Here is a 16,407-nt window from a genome sequence, read left to right as displayed (position 1 = left end):
ACACTCTCTGTCACTCTCTATCGCTCTCTGACACACTCTGACAGTCTCTGACACTCTCAGACTCTCTCAGACACTCTCTGACACTCTCTATCACTCTCTATCACTCTCTATCACTCTCTGACACTCTCTGACACTCTCAGACAATCACTATCACTCTCTATCACTCTCTGACACTCACTATCACTCTCTATCACTCTCTATCACTCTGTATCACTCTCTGACACTCTCTATCACTCTCTGACACTCTCTGACACTCTCAGACACACTCTGACACTCTCTAACGCTCTCTATCACTCTCTGACTCTCTCTGACACACTCTGACAGTCTCTGACACTCTCAGACTCTCTCAGACACTCTCTGACACTCTCTGACACTCTCTATCACTCTCTATCACTCTCTATCACTCTCTGACACTCTCTGACACTCTCAGACAATCACTATCACTCTCTATCACTCTCTGACAATCTCTGACACTCTCTGTCACTCTCAGACACCTCAGAAAATCTCTATCACTCTCTGACACTCACTGACACTCGCTGACGCTCTCTGACACTCTCCATCACTCTCTGACACACTCAGACACTCTCTATCACTCTCTATCACTCTCTATCACTCTCTGACACTCTCTGACACTCTCAGACAATCACTATCACTCTCAATCACTCTCTGACACTCTCTAACACTCTCAGACACTCACTATCACTCTCTATCACTCTCTATCACTCTCTATCACTCTCTACCACTCTCTGACACTCTCTGACACTCTCAGACAATCACTATCACTCTCTATCACTCTCTGACACTCTCTAACACTCTCAGACACTCACTATCACTCTCTATCACTCTCTATCACTCTCTATCACTCTCTACCACTCTCTGACACTCTCAGACACTCAGACTCTCTATATCACTCTCTGACACTCACTGACACTCGCTGATACTATCTGTCCCTCTCAGACACCTCAGAAACACTCTATCACTCTCTGACACTCTCTGACACTCTCTGACGCTCTCTGACGCTCTCCATCACTCTATGACACTCTCTGACACTCTCTATCACTCTCTATCACTCTCTGACACTCTCTGACACACTCAAACACTCTCTATCACTCTCTATCACTCTCGGACACACTCTGACAGTCTCTGTCACTCTCAGACTCTCTCAGACACTCTCTGACACTCTCAGACACTCTATTTCACTCTCTGACACTCACTGAAACTCGCAGACACTCTCTGTCACTCTCTATCGCTCTCTGACACACTCTGACAGTCTCTGACACTCTCAGACTTTCTCAGACACTCTCTGACACTCTCTATCACTCTCTATCACTCTCTGACACTCTCTGACACTCTCAGACAATCACTATCACTCTCTATCACTCTCTGACACTCACTATCACTCTCTATCACTCTCTATCACTCTCTATCACTCTGTATCACTCTCTGACACTCTCTATCACTCTCTGACACTCTCTGACACTCTCAGACACACTCTGACACTCTCTAACGCTCTCTATCACTCTCTGACTCTCTCTGACACACTCTGACAGTCTCTGACACTCTCAGACTCTCTCAGACACTCTCTGACACTCTCTGACACTCTCTATCACTCTCTATCACTCTCTATCACTCTCTGACACTCTCTGACACTCTCAGACAATCACTATCACTCTCTATCTCTCTCTGACACTCTCTGACACTCTCAGACACTCTCAGACACTGTCAGACACTCTCTGACACTCTCTGACACTCACTGACACTCGCTGATACTCTCTGTCACTCTCAGAAACCTCAGAAAATCTCTATCACTCTCTGACACTCTCTGACACTCTCTGACGCTCTCTGACACTCTCCATCACTCTCTGACACACTCAGACACTCTCTATCACTCTCTATCACTCTCTATCACTCTCTGACACTCTCTGACACTCTCAGACAATCACTATCACTCTCTATCACTCTCTGACACTCTCTAACACTCTCAGACACTCACTATCACTCTCTATCACTCTCTATCACTCTCTATCACTCTCTACCACTCTCTGACACTCTCTGACACTCTCAGACAATCACTATCACTCTCTATCACTCTCTGACACTCTCTGACACTCTCAGACACTCTCAGACACTCTATATCAATCTCTGACACTCACTGACACTCGCTGATACTCTCTGTCCCTCTCAGACACCACAGAAACTCTCTATCACTCTCTGACACTCTCTGACACTCTCTGACGCTCTCTGACGCTCTCCATCACTTTATGACACTCTGTGACACTCTCTATCACTCTCTATCACTCTCTGACACTCTCTGACACACTCAGACACTCTCTATCACTCTCTATCACTCTCGGACACACTCTGACAGTCTCTGACACTCTCAGACTCTCTCAGACACTCTCTGACACTCTCTGACACTCTCTATCACTCTCTATCACTCTCTATCTCTCTCTGACACTCTCTGACACTCTCTGACACTCTCAGACAATCACTATCACTCTCTATCACTCTCTGACACTCTATCACTCTCAGACACTCACTATCACTCTCTATCACTCTCTATCACTCTCTATCACTCTCTGACACTCTATATCACTCTCTGAAACTCTCTGACACTCTCTGACATTCTCGGACACTCTCTGACACTCTCTGACACTCTCATACACTCTCTATCGATCTCTATCACTCTCTGACACACTCTGACACTCTCTGACAGTCTCAGACACTCTCAGACACTCTCTATCAGTCTCTGACACTCTCTGACACTCTCAGACACACTCTGACACTCTCTGACACTCTCTGACGCTCTCTGACACTCTCCATCACTCTCTGACACACTCAGGCACTCTCTATCACTCTCTATCACTCTCTATCACTCTCTGACACTCTCTGACACTCTCAGACAATCACTATCCTTCTCTATCACTCTCTGACACTCTCTGACTCTCTCAGACACTCTCAGACTCTCTATATCACTCTCTGACACTCACTGACACTCGCTGATACTCTCTGTCCCTCTCAGACACCTCAGAAACTCTCTATCACTCTCTGACACTCTCTGACACTCTCTGACGCTCTCTAACGCTCTCCATCACTCTATGACACTCTCTGACACTCTCTATCACTCTCTATCACTCACTGACACTCTCTGACACACTCAGACACTCTCTATCACTCTCTATCACTCTCGGACACACTCTGACAGTCTCTGACACTCTCAGACTCTCTCAGACACTCTCTGACACTCTCAGACACTCTATTTCACTCTCTGACACTCACTGAAACTCGCAGACACTCTCTGCCACTCTCTATCGCTCTCTGACACACTCTGACAGTCTCTGACACTCTCAGACTCTCTCAGACACTCTGACACTCTCTATCACTCTCTATCACTCTCTATCACTCTCTGACACTCTCTGACACTCTCAGACAATCACTATCACTCTCTATCACTCTCTGACACTCACTATCACTCTCTATCACTCTCTATCACTCTCTATCACTCTGTATCACTCTCTGACACTCTCTATCACTCTCTGACACTCTCTGACACTCTCAGACACACTCTGACACTCTCTAACGCTCTTATCACTCTCTATCTCTCTCTGACACTCTCTGACACTCTCTGACACTCTCAGACAATCACTATCACTCTCTATCACTCTCTATCACTCTCAGACACTCACTATCACTCTCTATCACTCTCTATCACTCTCTATCACTCTCTGACACTCTATATCACTCTCTGAAACTCTCTGACACTCTCTGACATTCTCGGACACTCTCTGACACTCTCTGACACTCTCTGTCAATCTATATCACTCTCTGACACACTCTGACACACTCTGATACTCTCTGACAGTCTCAGACACTCTCAGACACTCTCAGACACTCTCTATCAGTCTCTGACACTCTCAGACACTCTCAGACACACTCTGACACTCTCTGACACTCTCTGACGCTCTCTATCACTCTCTGACAGTCTCTGACACTCTCAGACACTCTCAGACACTCTCAATCACTCTCTCACACTCTCGGACACACTCTGACACTCTCTGACAGTCTCAGACACTCTCAGACACTCTCAGACACTCCATATCACTCTCTGACACTCACTGACACTCGCAGACACTCTCTGTCACTCTCAGACACCTCAGAAACTCTCGATCACTCTCTGACAATCTCTGACACTCTCTGACGCTCTCTGACACTCTCTAACACACTCAGACACTCTCTATCACTCTCTGACACACTCTGTCAGGCTCTGACACTCTCAGACTCTCTCAGACACTCACTATCACTCTCTATCACTCTCTGACACTCTATATCACACTCTGAAACTCTCTGACACTCGATGACACTCTCTGACACTCCCAATCACTCTCTATCACTCTCTGACACTCTCAGACTATCTCTATCACTCTCTATCACTCTCTGACACTCTCTGACACTCTCAGACACTCTCTGACACTCTCTGACACTCTCTGTCACTCTCTGACACTCTCAGACACACCCTGACGCTCTCTGACACTCTCCATCACTCTCTGACACACTCAGACACTCTCTATCACTCTCTATCACTCTCTATCACTCACTGACACTCTCTGACACTCTCAGACAATCACTATCACTCTCTATCACTCTCTGACACTCTCTAACACGCTCAGACACTCACTATCACTCTCTGTCACTCTCTATCACTCTCTATCACTCTCTACCACTCTCTGACACTCTCAGACACTCTCAGACTCTCTATATCACTCTCTGACACTCACTGACACTCGCTGATACTATCTGTCCCTCTCAGACACCTCAGAAACTCTCTATCACTCTCTGACACTCTCTGACACTCTCTGACGCTCTCTGACGCTCTCCATCACTCTATGACACTCTCTGACACTCTCTATCACTCTCTATCACTCTCTGACACTCTCTGACACACTCAGACACTCTCTATCACTCTCTATCACTCTCGGACACACTCTGACAGTCTCTGACACTCTCAGACTCTCTCAGACACTCTCTGACACTCTCAGACACTCTATTTCACTCTCTGACACTCACTGAAACTCGCAGACACTCTCTGTCACTCTCTATCGCTCTCTGACACACTCTGACAGTCTCTGACACTCTCAGACTCTCTCAGACACTCTCTGACACTCTCTATCACTCTCTATCACTCTCTATCACTCTCTGACACTCTCTGACACTCTCAGACAATCACTATCACTCTCTATCACTCTCTGACACTCACTATCACTCTCTATCACTCTCTATCACTCTCTATCACTCTGTATCACTCTCTGACACTCTCTATCACTCTCTGACACTCTCTGACACTCTCAGACACACTCTGACACTCTCTAACGCTCTCTATTACTCTCTGACTCTCTCTGACACACTCTGACAGTCTCTGACACTCTCAGACTCTCTCAGACACTCTCTGACACTCTCTGACACTCTCTATCACTCTCTATCACTCTCTATCACTCTCTGACACTCTCTGACACTCTCAGACAATCACTATCACTCTCTATCACTCTCTGACACTCTCTGACACTCTCTGTCACTCTCAGACACCTCAGAAAATCTCTATCACTCTCTGACACTCACTGACACTCGCTGACGCTCTCTGACACTCTCCATCACTCTCTGACACACTCAGACACTCTCTATCACTCTCTATCACTCTCTATCACTCTCTGACACTCTCTGACACTCTCAGACAATCACTATCACTCTCTATCACTCTCTGACACTCTCTAACACTCTCAGACACTCACTATCACTCTCTATCACTCTCTATCACTCTCTATCACTCTCTACCACTCTCTGACACTCTCTGACACTCTCAGAAAATCACTAGCACTCTCTATCACTCTCTGACACTCTCTGACACTCTCAGACACTCTCAGACACTCTATATCAATCTCTGACACTCACTAACACTCGCTGATACTCTCTGTCCCTCTCAGACACCACAGAAACTCTCTATCACTCTCTGACACTCTCTGACACTCTCGGACGCTCTCTGAAGCTCTCCATCACTTTATGACACTCTCTGACACTCTCTATCACTCTCTATCACTCTCTGACACTCTCTGACACACTCAGACACTCTCTATCACTCTCTATCACTCTCGGACACACTCTGACAGTCTCTGACACTCTCAGACTCTCTCAGACACTCTCTGACACTCTCTGACACTCTCTATCACTCTCTATCACTCTCTATCTCTCTCTGACACTCTCTGACACTCTCTGACACTCTCAGACAATCACTATCACTCTCTATCACTCTCTGACACTCTATCACTCTCAGACACTCACTATCACTCTCTATCACTCTCTATCACTCTCTATCACTCTCTGACACTCTATATCACTCTCTGAAACTCTCTGACACTCTCTGACATTCTCGGACACTCTCTGACACTCTCTGACACTCTTACACACTCTCTATCGATCTCTATCACTCTCTGACACACTCTGACACTCTCTGACAGTCTCAGACACTCTCAGACACTCTCTATCAGTCTCTGACACTCTCTGACACTCTCAGACACACTCTGACACTCTCTGACACTCTCTATCACTCTCTATCACTCTCTGACACTCTCAGACAATCACTATCACTCTCTGTCACTCTCTGACACTCTCTATCACTCTCAGACACTCACTATCACTCTCTATCACTCTCTATCACTCTCTATCACTCTCTACCACTCTCTAACACTCTCTGACACTCTCAGACAATCACTATCACTCTCTATCACTCTCTGACACTCTCTGACACTCTCAGACACTGTCAGACTCTCTATATCACTCTCTGACACTCACTGACTCTCGCTGATACTCTCTGTCCCTCTCAGACACCTCAGAAACTCTCAATCACTCTCTGACACTCTCTGACACTCTCTGACGCTCTCTGACGCTCTCCATCACTCTATGACACTCTCTGACACTCTCTATCACTCTCTATCACTCTCTGACACTCTCTGACACACTCAGACACTCTCTATCACTCTCTATCACTCTCTGACACTCTCTGACGCTCTCTGACGCTCTCCATCACTCTATGACACTCTCTGACACTCTCTATCACTCTCTATCACTCTCTGACACTCTCTGACACACTCAGACACTCTCTATCACTCTCTATCACTCTCGGACACACTCTGACAGTCTCTGACACTCTCAGACTCTCTCAGACACTCTCTGACACTCTCTGACACTCTCTATCACTCTCTATCACTCTCTATCTCTCTCTGACACTCTCTGACACTCTCAATCACTATCACTCTCTATCACTCTCTGACACTCTCTATCACTCTCAGACACTCACTATCACTCTCTATCACTCTCTATCACTCTCTATCGCTCTCTGACTCTCTATATCACTCTCTGAAACTCTCTGACACTCTCTGACATTCTCGGACACTCTCTGACACTCTCTGACACTCTCATACACTCTCTATCAATCTCTATCACTCTCTGACACACTCTGACACTCTCAGACACTCTCAGACACTCTCTATCAGTCTCTGACACTCTCTGACACTCTCAGACACACTCTGACACTCTCTCACACTCTCGGACACACTCTGACACTCTCTGACAGTCTCAGACACTCTCAGACACTCTCAGACACTCCATATCACTCTCTGACACTCACTGACACTCGCAGACACTCTCTGTCACTCTCAGACACCTCAGAAACTCTCTATCACTGTCTGACACTCTCTGACACTCTCTGACGCTCTCTGACACTCTCTGACGCACTCAGACACTCTCTATCACTCTCTATCACTCTCTGACACACTCTGTCAGGCTCTGACACTCTCAGACTCTCTCAGACACTCACTATCACTCTCTATCACTCTCTGACACTCTCTATCACACTCTGAAACTCTCTGACACTCGATGACACTCTCTGACACTCCCTATCACTCTCTATCACTCTCTGACACTCTCAGACTATCTCTATCACTCTCTATCACTCTCTGACGCTCTCTGACACTCTCAGACACTCTCTGACACTCTCTGACACTCTCTATCACTCTCTGACACTCTCAGACACACTCTGACGCTCTCTGACACTCTCCATCACTCTCTGACACTCAGACACTCTCTATCACTCTCTATCACTCTCTATCACTCTCTGACACTCTCTGACACTCTCAGACAATCACTATCACTCTCTATCACTCTCTGACACTCTCTAACACTCTCAGAAACTCACTATCACTCTCTATCACTCTCTATCACTCTCTACCACTCTCTGACACTCTCTGACACTCTCAGACAATCACTATCACTCTCTATCACTCTCTGACACTCTCTGACACTCTCTGACACTCTCTGACCCTCTCAGACACTCTCAGACTCTCTATATCACTCTCTGACACTCACTGACACTCGCTGATACTCTCTGTCCCTCTCAGACACCTCAGAAACTCTCTATCACTCTCTGACACTCTCTGACACTCTCTGACGCTCTCTGACGCTCTCCATCACTCTATGACACTCTCTGACACTCTCTATCACTCTCTATCACTCTCTGACACTCTCTGACACACTCAGACACTCTCTATCACTCTCTATCACTCTCGGACACACTCTGACAGTCTCTGACACTCTCAGACTCTCTCAGACACTCTCTGACACTCTCTGACACTCTCAATCACTCTCTATCACTCTCTATCTCTCTCTGACACTCTCTGAAACTCTCAGACAATCACTATCACTCTCTATCACTCTCTGACACTCTCTATCACTCTCAGACACTCACTATCACTCTCTATCACTCTCTATCACTCTCTATCACTCTCTGACACTCTATATCACTCTCTGAAACTCTCTGACACTCTCTGACATTCTCGGACACTCTCTGACACTCTCTGACACTCTCATACACTCTCTATCAATCTCTATCACTCTCTGACACTCTCAGACACTCTCAGACACTCCATATCACTCTCTGACACTCACTGACACTCGCAGACACTCTCTGTCACTCTCAGACACCTCAGAAACTCTCTATCACTGTCTGACACTCTCTGACACTCTCTGACGCTCTCTGACACTCTCTGACGCACTCAGACACTCTCTATCACTCTCTATCACTCTCTGACACACTCTGTCAGGCTCTGACACTCTCAGACTCTCTCAGACACTCACTATCACTCTCTATCACTCTCTGACACTCTCTATCACACTCTGAAACTCTCTGACACTCGATGACACTCTCTGACACTCCCTATTACTCTCTATCACTCTATGACACTCTCAGACTATCTCTATCACTCTCTATCACTCTCTGACACTCTCTGACACTCTCAGACACTCTCTGACACTCTCTGACACTCTCTATCACTCTCTGACACTCTCAGACACACTCTGACGCTCTCTGACACTCTCCATCACTCTCTGACACACTCAGACACTCTCTATCACTCTCTATCACTCTCTGACACTCTCAGACAATCACTATCACTCTCTATCACTCTCTGACACTCTCTATCACTCTCAGACACTCACTATCACTCTCTATCACTCTCTATCACTCTCTATCACTCTCTACCACTCTCTGACACTCTCTGACACTCTCAGACAATCACTATCACTCTCTATCACTCTCTGACACTCTCTGACACTCTCAGACACTGTCAGACTCTCTATATCACTCTCTGACACTCACTGACACTCGCTGATACTCTCTGTCCCTCTCAGACACCTCAGAAACTCTCTATCACTCTCTGACACTCTCTGACACTCTCTGACGCTCTCTGACGCTCTCCATCACTCTATGACACTCTCTGACTCTCTCTATCACTCTCTATCACTCTCTGACACTCTCTGACACACTCAGACACTCTCTATCACTCTCTATCACTCTCTGACACTCTCTGACACTCTCTGACGCTCTCTGACGCTCTCCATCACTCTATGACACTCTCTGACACTCTCTATCACTCTCTATCACTCTCTGACACTCTCTGACACACTCAGACACTCTCTATCACTCTCTATCACTCTCGGACACACTCTGACAGTCTCTGACACTCTCAGACTCTCTCAGACACTCCCTGACACTCTCTGACACTCTCTATCACTCTCTATCACTCTCTATCTCTCTCTGACACTCTCTGACACTCTCAGACAATCACTATCACTCTCTATCACTCTCTGACACTCTCTATCACTCTCAGACACTCACTATCACTCTCTATCACTCTCTAACACTCTCTATCGCTCTCTGACACTCTATATCACTCTCTGAAACTCTCTGACACTCTCTGACATTCTCGGACACTCTCTGACACTCTCTGACACTCTCATACACTCTCTATCAATCTCTATCACTCTCTGACACACTCTGACACTCTCTGACAGTCTCAGACACTCTCAGACACTCTCTATCAGTCTCTGACACTCTCTGACACTCTCAGACACACTCTGACACTCTCTGACACTCTCTGACACTCTCTATCACTCTCTGACAGTCTCTGACACTCTCCGACACTCTCAGACACTCTCAATCACTCTCTCACACTCTCGGACACACTCTGACACTCTCTGACAGTCTCAGACACTCTCAGACACTCTCAGACACTCCATATCACTCTCTGACACTCACTGACACTCGCAGACACTCTCTGTCACTCTCAGACACCTCAGAAACTCTCTATCACTGTCTGACACTCTCTGACACTCTCTGACGCTCTCTGACACTCTCTGACGCACTCAGACACTCTCTATCACTCTCTATCACTCTCTGACACACTCTGTCAGGCTCTGACACTCTCAGACTCTCTCAGACACTCACTATCACTCTCTATCACTCTCTGACACTCTCTATCACACTCTGAAACTCTCTGACACTCGATGACACTCTCTGACACTCCCTATCACTCTCTATCACTCTCTGACACTCTCAGACTATCTCTATCACTCTCTATCACTCTCTGACACTCTCTGACACTCTCAGACACTCTCTGACACTCTCTATCACTCTCTGACACTCTCAGACACACTCTGACGCTCTCTGACACTCTCCATCACTCTCTGACACACTCAGACACTCTCTATCACTCTCTATCACTCTCTATCACTCTCTGACACTCTCAGACAATCACTATCACTCTCTATCACTCTCTGACACTCTCTATCACTCTCAGACACTCACTATCACTCTCTATCACTCTCTATCACTCTCTATGACTCTCTACCACTCTCTGACACTCTCTGACACTCTCAGACAATCACTATCACTCTCTATCACTCTCTGACACTCTCTGACACTCTCAGACACTGTCAGACTCTCTATATCACTCTCTGACACTCACTGACACTCGCTGATACTCTCTGTCCCTCTCAGACACCTCAGAAACTCTCTATCACTCTCTGACACTCTCTGACACTCTCTGACGCTCTCTGACGCTCTCCATCACTCTATGACACTCTCTGACACTCTCTATCACTCTCTATCACTCTCTGACACACTCTGACACTCTCTGACAGTCTCAGACACTCTCAGACACTCTCTATCAGTCTCTGACACTCTCAGACACACTCTGACACTCTCTCACACTCTCTGACACTCTCTATCACTCTCTGACAGTCTCTGACACTCTCAGACACTCTCAGACACTCTCAATCACTCTCTCACCCTCTCGGACACACTCTGACACTCTCTGACAGTCTCAGACACTCTCAGACACTCCATATCACTCTCTGACACTGACTGACACTCGCAGACACTCTCTGTCACTCTCAGACACCTCAGAAACTCTCTATCACTGTCTGACACTATTTGACACTCTCTGACGCTCTCTGACACTCTCTGACGCACTCAGACACTCTCTATCACTCTCTATCACTCTCTGACACACTCTGTCAGGCTCTGACACTCTCAGACTCTCTCAGACACTCACTATCACTCTCTATCACTCTCTGACACTCTCTATCACACTCTGAAACTCTCTGACACTCGATGACACTCTCTGACACTCCCTATCACTCTCGATCACTCTCTGACACTCTCAGACTATCTCTATCACTCTCTATCACTCTCTGACACTCTCTGACACTCTCAGACACTCTCTGACACTCTCTGACACTCTCTATCACTCTCTGACACTCTCAGACACACTCTGATGCTCTCTGACACTCTCCATCACTCTCTGACACACTCAGACACTCTCTATCACTCTCTATCACTCTCTATCACTCTCTGACACTCTCAGACAATCACTATCACTCTCTATCACTCTCTGACACTCTCTATCACTCTCAGACACTCACTATCACTCTCTATCACTCTCTATCACTCTCTATCACTCTCTACCACTCTCTGACACTCTCTGACACTCTCAGACAATCACTATCACTCTCTATCACTCTCTGACACTCTCTGACACTCTCAGACACTGTCAGACTCTCTATATCACTCTCTGACACTCACTGACACTCGCTGATACTCTCTGTCCCTCTCAGACACCTCAGAAACTCTCTATCACTCTCTGACACTCTCTGACACTCTCTGACGCTCTCTGACGCTCTCCATCACTCTATGACACTCTCTGACACTCTCTATCACTCTCTATCACTCTCTGACACTCTCTGACACACTCAGACACTCTCTATCACTCTCTATCACTCTCTGACACTCTCTGACACTCTCTGACGCTCTCTGACGCTCTCCATCACTCTATGACACTCTCGGACACACTCTGACAGTCTCTGACACTCTCAGACTCTCTCAGACACTCTCTGACACTCTCTGACACTCTCTATCACTCTCTATCACTCTCTATCACTCTCTACCACTCTCTGACACTCTCTGACACTCTCAGACAATCACTATCACTCTCTGACACTCTCTGACACTCTCAGACACTGTCAGACACTCCATATCACTCTCTGACACTCACTGACACTCGCAGACACTCTCTGTCACTCTCAGACACCTCAGAAACTCTCTATCACTGTCTGACACTCTCTGACACTCTCTGACGCTCTCTGACGCTCTCTGACACTCTCTGACACACTCAGACACTCTCTATCACTCTCTATCACTCTCTGACACACTCTGTCAGGCTCTGACACTCTCAGACTCTCTCAGACACTCACTATCACTCTCTATCACTCTCTGACACTTTCTATCACACTCTGAAACTCTCTGACACTCGATGACACTCTCTGACACTCCCTATCACTCTCTATCACTCTCTGACACTCTCAGACTATCTCTATCACTCTCTATCACTCTCTGACACTCTCTGACACTCTCAGACACTCTCTGACACTCTCTGACACTCTCTATCACTCTCTGACACTCTCAGACACACTCTGACGCTCTCTGACACTCTCCATCACTCTCTGACACTCAGACACTCTCTATCACTCTCTATCACTCTCTATCACTCTCTGACACTCTCTGACACTCTCAGACAATCACTATCACTCTCCATCACTCTCTGACACTCTCTAACACTCTCAGAAACTCACTATCACTCTCTATCAATCTCTACCACTCTCTGACACTCTCTGACACTCTCAGACAATCACTATCACTCTCTATCACTCTCTGACACTCTCTATCACTCTCAGACACTCACTATCACTCTCTATCACTCTCTAACACTCTCTATCGCTCTCTGACACTCTATATCACTCTCTGAAACTCTCTGACACTCTCTGACATTCTCGGACACTCTCTGACACTCTCTGACACTCTCTGACACTCTCTATCAATCTCTATCACTCTCTGACACACTCTGACACTCTCTGACAGTCTCAGACACTCTCAGACACTCTCTATCAGTCTCTGACACACTCTGACACTCTCTGACAGTCTCTGACACTCTCAGACACTCTCAGACACTCTCAATCACTCTCTCACACTCTCGGACACACTCTGACACTCTCTGACAGTCTCAGACACTCTCAGACACTCTCAGACACTCCATATCACTCTCTGACACTCACTGACACTCGCAGACACTCTCTGTCACTCTCAGACACCTCAGAAACTCTCTATCACTGTCTGACACTCTCTGACACTCTCTGACGCTCTCTGACACTCTCTGACGCACTCAGACACTCTCTATCACTCTCTATCACTCTCTGACACACTCTGTCAGGCTCTGACACTCTCAGACTCTCTCAGACACTCACTATCACTCTCTATCACTCTCTGACACTCTCTATCACACTCTGAAACTCTCTGACACTCGATGACACTCTCTGACACTCCCTATCACTCTCTATCACTCTCTGACACTCTCAGACTATCTCTATCACTCTCTATCACTCTCTGACACTCTCTGACACTCTCAGACACTCTCTGACACTCTCTATCACTCTCTGACACACTCAGACACTCTCTATCACTCTCTATCACTCTCTATCACTCTCTGACACTCTCAGACAATCACTATCACTCTCTATCACTCTCTGACACTCTCTATCACTCTCAGACACTCACTATCACTCTCTATCACTCTCTATCACTCTCTATCACTCTCTACCACTCTCTGACACTCTCTGACACTCTCAGACAATCACTATCACTCTCTATCACTCTCTGACACTCTCTGACACTCTCAGACACTGTCAGACTCTCTATATCACTCTCTGACACTCACTGACACTCGCTGATACTCTCTGTCCCTCTCAGACACCTCAGAAACTCTCTATCACTCTCTGACACTCTCTGACACTCTCTGACGCTCTCTGACGCTCTCCATCACTCTATGACACTCTCTAACACTCTCTATCACTCTCTATCACTCTCTGACACACTCTGACACTCTCTGACAGTCTCAGACACTCTCAGACCCTCTCTATCAGTCTCTGACACTCTCTGACACTCTCAGACACACTCTGACACTCTCTCACACTCTCTGACACTCTCTATCACTCTCTGACAGTCTCTGACACTCTCAGACACTCTCAGACACTCTCAATCACTCTCTCACCCTCTCGGACACACTCTGACACTCTCTGACAGTCTCAGACACTCTCAGACACTCTCAGTCACTCCATATCACTCTCTGACACTCACTGACACTCGCAGACACTCTCTGTCACTCTCAGACACCTCAGAAACTCTCTATCACTGTCTGACACTCTCTGACACTCTCTGACGCTCTCTGACACTCTCTGACGCTCTCAGACACTCTCTATCACTCTCTATCACTCTCTGACACACTCTGTCAGGCTCTGACACTCTCAGACTCTCTCAGACACTCACTATCACTCTCTATCACTCTCTGACACTCTCTATCACACTCTGAAACTCTCTGACACTCGATGACACTCTCTGACACTCTCAGACTATCTCTATCACTCTCTATCACTCTCTGACACTCTCTGACACTCTCAGACACTCTCTGACACTCTCTGACACTCTCTATCACTCTCTGACACTCTCAGACACACTCTGACGCTCTCTGACACTCTCCATCACTCTCTGACACACTCAGACACTCTCTATCACTCTCTATCACTCTCTATCACTCTCTGACACTCTCAGACAATCACTATCACTCTCTATCACTCTCTGACACTCTCTATCACTCTCAGACACTCACTATCACTCTCTATCACTCTTTATCACTCTCTATCACTCTCTACCACTCTCTGACACTCTCTGACACTCTCAGACAATCACTATCACTCTCTATCACTCTCTGACACTCTCTGACACTCTCAGACACTGTCAGACTCTCTATATCACTCTCTGACACTCACTGACACTCGCTGATACTCTCTGTCCCTCTCAGACACCTCAGAAACTCTCTATCACTCTCTGACACTCTCTGACACTCTCTGACGCTCTCTGACGCTCTCCATCACTCTATGACACTCTCTGACACTCTCAGACACTCTCAATCACTCTCTCACCCTCTCGGACACACTCTGACACTCTCTGACAGTCTCAGACACTCTCAGACACTCTCAGACACTCCATATCCCTCTCTGACACTCACTGACACTCGCAGACACTCTCTGTCACTCTCAGACACCTCAGAAACTCTCTATCACTGTCTGACACTCTCTATCACTCTCTATCACTCTCTGACACTCTCTGACACACTCAGACACTCTCTATCACTCTCTATCACTCTCTGACACTCTCTGACACTCTCTGACGCTCTCTGACGCTCTCCATCACTCTATGACACTCTCTGACACTCTCTATCACTCTCTATCACTCTCTGACACTCTCTGACACACTCAGACACTCTCTATCACTCTCTATCACTCTCGGACACACTCTGACAGTCTCTGACACTCTCAGACTCTCTCAGACACTCTCTGACACTCTCTGACACTCTCTATCACTCTCTATCACTCTCTATCTCTCTCTGACACTCTCTGACACTCTCAGACAATCAC

Source organism: Heterodontus francisci, chromosome 22, assembly GCF_036365525.1.
Source record: "Heterodontus francisci isolate sHetFra1 chromosome 22, sHetFra1.hap1, whole genome shotgun sequence".
In the NCBI taxonomy this organism is placed as follows: domain Eukaryota; kingdom Metazoa; phylum Chordata; class Chondrichthyes; order Heterodontiformes; family Heterodontidae; genus Heterodontus; species Heterodontus francisci.
This window is presented reverse-complemented; position numbering follows the sequence as displayed.